Raw genomic sequence first — 8,583 nt, 5'->3', positions numbered from 1 at the left:
AATTATATTTAGAGTACAGTTTTAAGAATAAATTATTTCTAATTTTCTTTTTTCTTTTTTTTTTTAAATTTAAGTAGAGTTGGTATACAATCTTGTATTAGTTATATTAGTTTCAGGTGTACAATATAGTGATTTGACATTTTTATACCTTACAATGTGATCACCCCACTAATTCTAGTAACTGTCTGTCATCATGTGAACTTATCACAGTATTAGTGACACTATATTCCCTTTCACCTTTTTCACCCATCCCCAGAGTCCCTCCCTTCTGTCAACCATCCCTTTGGTCTCCGTTTCTATGAGACTGTTTTCGTTTTGTTTGTTAGTTTTGTTTTTTTCTTTATTTTCCACAAAACATGAAACCACTTATTTGTCTGTCTCTGCCTGACTTATTTCATTAGCATAATATACTCTAGGTCTATCCATGTTGCTGTAAATGCAAGATTTCATTCTTTTTTACAGTTGAGTAGTATTCCATTATGTATATAATATATATAATATATATACTGCATTATATATATAATATATATATAATTATATACACACACAAATATATATATATATATATATAGAGATCACTTCTTCATCCATCCATCGATGGACACTTAGGTTGCTTTCATATCTGGGCTATTGTAAATAATGTTGCAATGAACATTGGGGTGCATATATCTTTTTGAATTAGTGTTTAGGATTTCTTCGGATAAATACCCAGAAGTGGAATTGCTGGGTCATATGGTAGATCTATTTTTAGTTTATTGAGGAACCTCCATAGTGTTTTCTGTAGTGGCTGCACCGATTTGCAGTCCACCAATTGTGCACAAAAATCAAATGAATACCATCCTTTCACCGGGAGAAATGTTAGACAATTTGTGATTATGTTTTAAAACTATACATGTATTGCCATTTTAAACACACTGCATATAGTAAATATATATCTTAGTATAGTGCTTTTATATTTTCCAATAGACTCAATCAGTCTGAGACATATTTCCCTAGTTATAATCACAATTTTTTTTTTCAGTTTCAGGTGTGCAGTACATTGATCAAGCATCTGCATCTTCCCTGAGGTGATCTCCCAAATATGGACACATGTCCATCAGATACCCTACAAAATCTTTACAACATTATTGATTACGTTCCCCAAATTATTTTTCAAAAACCCTGAGGCCATTTTGTGGTTACCGACTGTTTTCTAATCCCCTCACTTTCCCCCTTATCCCCACCCCCCGCCCATCTAATAACCCTCAGTTTTTCCTTTTTGTCCCCAAAACTGTTTCTGATTAGTTCATTCACTTATTCTTTTCTTTAGGTTCCGCATATAAGTGAGATCATATGGTACTTGTCTTTCTCTGACTTATTTCACTTAACATAACGTTCTCTAGATCCATCCATGTTGCTGCAAATGGTAAGATTGCTTTTTTCTTTATGGCTGTGTAATACTCCATTGTATAAATATACCACAGTTTCTTAAGCCAGTCATCTACCGATGGGCATTTCGGTTGTTTCCATGTCTTGGCTGTTGTGTATAGTGCTGCAATAAACATAGGAGTGCATACAGATTTTTGAATTGGAGTTTTGCATTTTAATTCCACAATTTATTTTTATTTCACTAATATTCCAGAACTATATTATTACTATAAATAAATAAATAAATAATAAATGTAACCCTGATTGTCTCACCATAATACAGCATTTTGAGGGGTGCTTTCCTGATCTGAATCACAAGCACACCTATATTTACATAGGAAAAAATCAGGTTTTTTTCCTTTTATATTTATAGAATTTTTTTCCTTTTATATTTACATGTCAGAAACCATTAGCATATCAGAAACCATTTCTAGACAGCTACATTGTCCATAGTCAAAACTTTCTTTGCTTCATTTTTGTTATTTGATTTGCTTTGCCATACCTATATTTTTCTTGATTGCAATTTTCATGAATGATATACATCTTTGTCTTTACCACTATTTTATTCTCCTCTTCCTCCTCCTCCCCCATGCTTCTTCTCTCTCCTCCTTCTCCTCCTTCTTGTCTTTCTCCTCTTTCTCATCCTTTCACTTTTGATTAGTACTAAATTAAATCTATGTAAGTTGTATGGGGTGAATTAAAATACTAACACCTTTGGGTCTTTCAATCTTCAACTTGGTGTATCTTTCAACTCTACTTTTTCTCAGAAATATTTTGTAGGACTCATTATAGAGGTCTTGCATGTTTTTTGTTTAATTTATGTTTCAGTTTTGATGCTGTTGTAATGGTATTTTTATTGTATTTCCCAATTGTTACTTGATGTTATATAAAAATGTTTTTTGTTTAGACTTTTTGTACGCTGGTATTTTGCTAAATTCACTTATTAGTTCTAGTAATTTCAGTAATTTCTATGTATATAATCGAGTTATCTGTAAATAATGACAATTGTTTTCTTTCTTTAAAATTTTTATGTCGTTTATTTTTTTCCTCACTTTAATGCACTGGATTTAACTTTCAGTACAATTGTAAACAGAAGTGGTGAGAGTGGATATTTTTGACTAGTTCCTCATTTTAAGAGGAAAGTGACTGATATTTTACCATGGTTTTCAGATTGAAGTTTACTCTAGTTCTAATTTTCTGAGAATTTTTAATAATAAATTATATTCGTTTTTTTCCTGCATCTATTAAGATTATCAGAGGAATTTCTCCTTTATTTTGTTAATGTGCTGAATTACATTTATTGAATGATGAAACAACCTTACATTTCTTGGATAAATTCCTCTTCATCAAGCTGCTTAACTAAATATTTGTGATTTCCTAGAGATGTTAATTGCATTGATTTCTAATGTACTTCTGTTGCATCACAAATCATATTCTATTTGATTTCAGAAATTTGAAAATTATCAAGACATGTTTATGGTACCATAATTGTTTATCTTTCCAATCGTCCTTCTGTTTTTGGAAAGAGTGTCTATTCCACAGTTATCAGCTATAATATGCCTTAATTTGATAAAATTAGATGATGATTTTGTTTAAATCTATATGTTGACTGATTTTTGCCTAAATCTCAAGAGATTTTTGTCTCTGTCTCTAGCTCTGATTGTGAATTTGTCTATTTTCCTTTTTAATTATCAATTTATTTCTTATAGTTTTTAGAGTGATTTTTAATACACACATCATTATGTGTTTTTGACTGAGTCTCTAATACTATGAAATGGCCCTTATATTAATATAGCCACTAATATTTTGGTACCAAATGTTTTCTAGTCTTTATTTTTAGTACATTTATGGCTTTGTTTTTAAAGTATAAACAACATATAGTTAGATCTTGCTTTACATACAAACTGAGTATCTCTGATTTTCAATGTTTGGTTAAGTTATATTGATGTTATTAACAATAGTGTTGTGTGTAAATTTACTAACTTGTGTTTTTTTTCTATATATCCCATATGTTCTCTGCCCTGTTTTTCTCATTTCTACTTTCTTAGAGATTAGTTTAATATTTTTAAGTATTATAATTTATCTTTATTATCATTTTTATAACTCTTCATGATTTGTGTGTGTGTGTGTGTGTGTGTGTTTGCCTAGGGATAAGCAAGTACTGGCTGTGTAGGAGACCTCTGTTGAATGTCTGTCTTTTAATCAATTAATTTAACAAATATTTGTTTATGTAAACAACATTCTATGTAACTCTACAAAGAATACTTTAATGAACAAATTAAGACATGGTTTCTTGTCCCAGAAACCATATTTAGCTTAAATCCTAAACAGAGGGGATGGGGGAGAAACAAGAGATACAAATGAACAAATAAAATAATAATTGCTGGTTGAGATACCTTTTTGAAGGCACTTATTATAGTAATGAGAGAAAAAATAACTCAAAGAACAGAGTCAAGGAAAGTCTTTCTGAAGAGATGACATAAGAACTGAAATGTGAGCTAGTAACAGCATGTTAAATCGTGTGAAGAGTATTCTAAATAGAGAAAACAGCATGGTCAAAAGCTCTAAGTTCCACAAACCAAAATGATGATGATGATGGTCATGATGACAATGACGACGATAGTAAGCCACCATAGTAAGTGAAGAGGGTCTAATGGTAAATGATTATGTTGGAGAGATAGAATGTATATATTATATGGGGCTTGGTGGGCATGACAAGGGATATATATTTTACTCAAAGAGTAATGGTAGGCCATTAAAGAGCTTTAAAAGGAGTTGGGGGGTATGTGGGTGTGCCATGATTATTTATGTTTAATTATGACATACAAATCCAAATTTTCAACAGAACTCCTTTTCTCATTCTACCTTAACATTGTACTCCAGTTTTAGAGTTTATCAATGCATCTTTCTGTGTCAAAAAAGCAAAGGAAAAAAACAACTACCTCTTCCAAAGATATTCTAAACAAGCCAAAATATTTTCATTTGCATGAATAAATGAAATAATTTCATTTATTAAAATATAAATTTAAGTAAATAGCTTCCTTTTAATACTTACTGCTACTAAAAGTTCATGACTTTTTTAGCTGGTAAAATCGCATAAGTTGAAGAATCATTTTGCATTTTTTCCAGTGGTTTCCTAGAAAAGGCTATTCTGTGCGTCTGGTTTTTATCTGAATCCACTTGGGAGTCAGGAGACCGTCATGGCCCCTGAACGCATTGCTGTAACTACTTGGCCAGATCTCAAAAGCTATGTGTGACTAGCACTTTGACCTTTCTGTAATTATAGAAATTTCTCAACCTATAGGAATTAAGTTAGAGTGATTCTCATTTACAGCACTCTTGCAATTGCACCTGTGTAATGATTTACGGGACAGAGAGCGACAAGAGCACAGACTGTCATTGAGACAGTCTGGATCTTAAGTATCGCCATATAAAACTTGAACCCCTGAGCTGTGTCCTCAGGGTTTTTCTAGCTACCTACCTGTTTCAGGTGTATCATACATTCTGAGACGAGAATGAACCATTTCCTTGTATGGCTACCATTCCCTTTTCAGCCAGACATTTCTTATATATTAATAGTAATAAAAATATGTACTAAAGCAGATGTTGCATGTCCATTTAAAATTACTATTTATAAATTCACAAAGCTTTCTACTATACATTATGCAGATATTTATTTGTCATTTCATAATTCAATAATTATGTTTCGAGTCATGTTTATAAAATGTCGGTCAGTAGGTTTTTGGGTAGAATATGCAGCTCTCTATTGTAATGTTTTAAAAAATATATAAATATAGCAGCGTCATATTGGAGTCCCATATAATAGAAGTAATAAGAATTCTGTTATAGAATTCCTTGTATATATTCAAGTTATGATCAATACCAGATTATGTTCATCAGTCATTAAAGGACATAACTTGATCATTTATTTAAGTGGATATATATATATATATATTCATTTAAGCTCTTAAAATTCACTTGACCACATTAAGATGATTTATTATCAGTAGCCTGAAAAAGAACCTCATTATTTTTCAAAATGATATTTTTAAAGAGAAATTCCTCCAAAATATGTTCTAAGAGATTAAGGGAAGGGAAACATATATACATGCTTAACCACTGTTGCTACACCTGAAACTAATATAAAATAATATTGAATGTCTACAATTTTATATATAAATATGTATACATATACATATATATATATATATATATATATATATATATATATATATATAATTACGATGTAAAGTACAACATAGGGAATATAATCAATGGCATTGTAATAGCTACGTATAATGTCAGAGGGGCAGTAGACTTGGGGAGTTGTCACTTTGTGAGGGGTGTAAATGTCTAATCATTATGTTGTTTTGTACATCTGAAACTAACATGAACAAAAAAGAAGTTTAACAATAAAAAGAGGCTGAAAATATAAGAGAGACAGCAGAATCAAAGTATGGATTTCTTAAAAATTGGGGCAATCCTTCTCTTCTTAAAAGAAGCAATGAAATCCATGCAAAAAGAGCCAGCAAATGTATTTAAAAGAGTATGAGATCCTTTAGAGCCAGGAAGATATTGAACCTGAATACAAGTAAATAACTGGTTCCAGAGAAGAGGAAATATCTCTTCTTCAAATCAGAGAGTGAGACAGAAATCGCTATAAAGACAGAAATGTAATTTTGATGGATGTCCTTGTTTTGCTAAGTAAATGAGGTCATCTTCTTAGAGACCTTGAAAAGGGTATTCTGGGAGAAAATGGACAATTAATAAATGTAATTCATTTTGGAACTAGTGAATAAACTTTTAATATCTTGAAAAAATAGATATAGTCATTTAAGCTGTTAAAATTCACTTGACATTAACTTGATTTATTATAAATAGCTTGAAAAAGAACCTCATTATTTTCAAAATGATAGTTTAAAGAGAAATTCTTCCAAAATATGTTCTAAGAAATTAAGGGAAGGGAAACATATGTGTTAAATTAAAATGTACATAAGACAAAGATCTACTATCTGCATTGTTTGTTCCTTTAATAATAGCTGCTAATCTTTTTTAATGTTTACTAAGCCTCAGATTCCAACATAAGCATGTTTTATCAACTTTCTCAATTCCCTCTTATAAAAGCCTCCCTGATTTTACTCCTATAATTATTGTTTTGTTGGGGTTTTTTTTTGTTTGTTTTGTTTAAAGACAGGGAAATTGATACTCAGGAAGAATGTGCAATAATTGTACAGCTATTATAAACATGCTTACATTAGAATCCCCTTAATTTCATTTTTATTCTAGAATTACCAAAATATTTTTGTTGTAAAAACCTTTTCTGTATATTGGTAAAGAAACGAGGAGGTGACTCTATGGTACTTCCATAGCGTAACACTTTAATTATGCTGCTGAAATACAGTCAGGTTGTATGTCTTGTGATGCCATTAGAGTTCATCTCAGATTTTTTCTTCTTTAGATAAAGCAGTCCAATTCTAGATGAAGATCATTGTATTTCTACAACAAACACCACTACATGCTTTGACTTGTGCTTCTGATCTTATTTATCTGTCAGATAACTGCTCATTAGATCTGTACAATTATATTTAAATTGAATTATTATACAGTGCAAGGGCACCAATGATTTATAAACAAAAAAATCAATAATATAACATAATTTTATTTCTGTGTTTTGCTGTCATTATCTTAGGGTGAATGGGCTTTACTCTTCTCTCCAGCATTGTATTAAATCCATGTTATTCTGTAGCTTAAAAAATAATAATCAGGCAATATTGTAACTGTATCTACTAACCTGATTCTGACCCTAATGTTTAATATATGGAGGAGAATGACTTGTGTGAATTACATTCAGATTAAATGAACACAAAAGACCTAATACAAGAAACAAACCTTTATGTTTTGACACTATTTTTGCCATAGAAAAATATAATACATTTTGTGCTGTAAAATATCTTTTGAACAAAGTTTATATTTTAAAATATGAAAAATAAGTTGATGAAATCTGTCTTAAAAGCATCTATGAGAAAAAATTACGTTAATAAGAGAGAACAGTATTAAATGATAATGTTTCAGTTACTAAAAATAAGTTATTTTTCTTTACTATTATTATTTTTTAAATTATGATTAACTGATATTCTTGCTAAAATCGTTACGATTACCTAAAAATTATCTATTGAATAAGTAAATATACTATTTTTATCTTTAGCACATTTCTTTCTTGAGCTTTACTAACAGAAAAACAATTCATAGTTGTGACCAGTCTCTTGTCTAATTTAGAAATGACAACTAATCACCTATTAATTGCTAGGAATTCTTTGAATCTTGTACCCAACATGGTACCTATTCTCCCTTGGTTCACTCTCATTGGCAGTAAGCAATAATAAAAGAATTGAAATAAATTATATCAATAGTAGTATATACAACCAACAGTGAGACACATGGGGAAGTCCTTAATTTTACCTGAGAAAGTTGTAAAAGTGTTCACGGAAGAGTGAGGTGATATGTTAACTCCAGCAGGAGCACGCTAGGAGACTGAAGAAAAGAAGAAAACGCCCACCAGGAGAAATAGCCTGTGAAAAGGGGGAAGCTAGAAATTTGTCAACTGGTCTCTTACTTTACAAAATCCTTAATTACAATAACATTTTTCTCACTAAAAATCAGATCTGGCCAGCTTTGCCATTTAATTACTTATGTCCATGCACCTGCAATTCAACCCCATCCACATATTTAATGTCTTTTTCTCCTAATCCATCAGTCTTCAGTGCCTTCATTTACCTGAATATGAATTCAACTCTCAGAAATGTTTCACATTTTCAGGGTAAACATTTTTCATTAGATTTTACAAATTTGACTTCTGATGATATTGTAATTCAAATCGTCGATCTGACTTTTACAAATTTTATTTTTATTGATATTGTAATCTATGGCGTCAGTTAACTTCATTTTACAGTTGCCCATGACGGTATATAAATATAAGTGATTTCTTTTGTGTGTTGTTTCGGGCTGGTATACCTAGAAAGCAGACTCTGAGATGACCACGTGAGACATTTATTAGGGGACGCTCTAAGAATCCCCACCCTACAGAGAAAAGGGAAGCAGACCTTGGTAGAGGAAGAAGCTGGATGCGGACTCAGCCCATCCCATCCTGAGCTCTGCAAGTGGGAAGGCTCTTGAGAG

This window comes from Rhinolophus hipposideros (genome assembly GCF_964194185.1).
Source record: "Rhinolophus hipposideros genome assembly, chromosome: 13".
Taxonomy (NCBI): Eukaryota; Metazoa; Chordata; class Mammalia; order Chiroptera; family Rhinolophidae; genus Rhinolophus; species Rhinolophus hipposideros.
This window is presented reverse-complemented; position numbering follows the sequence as displayed.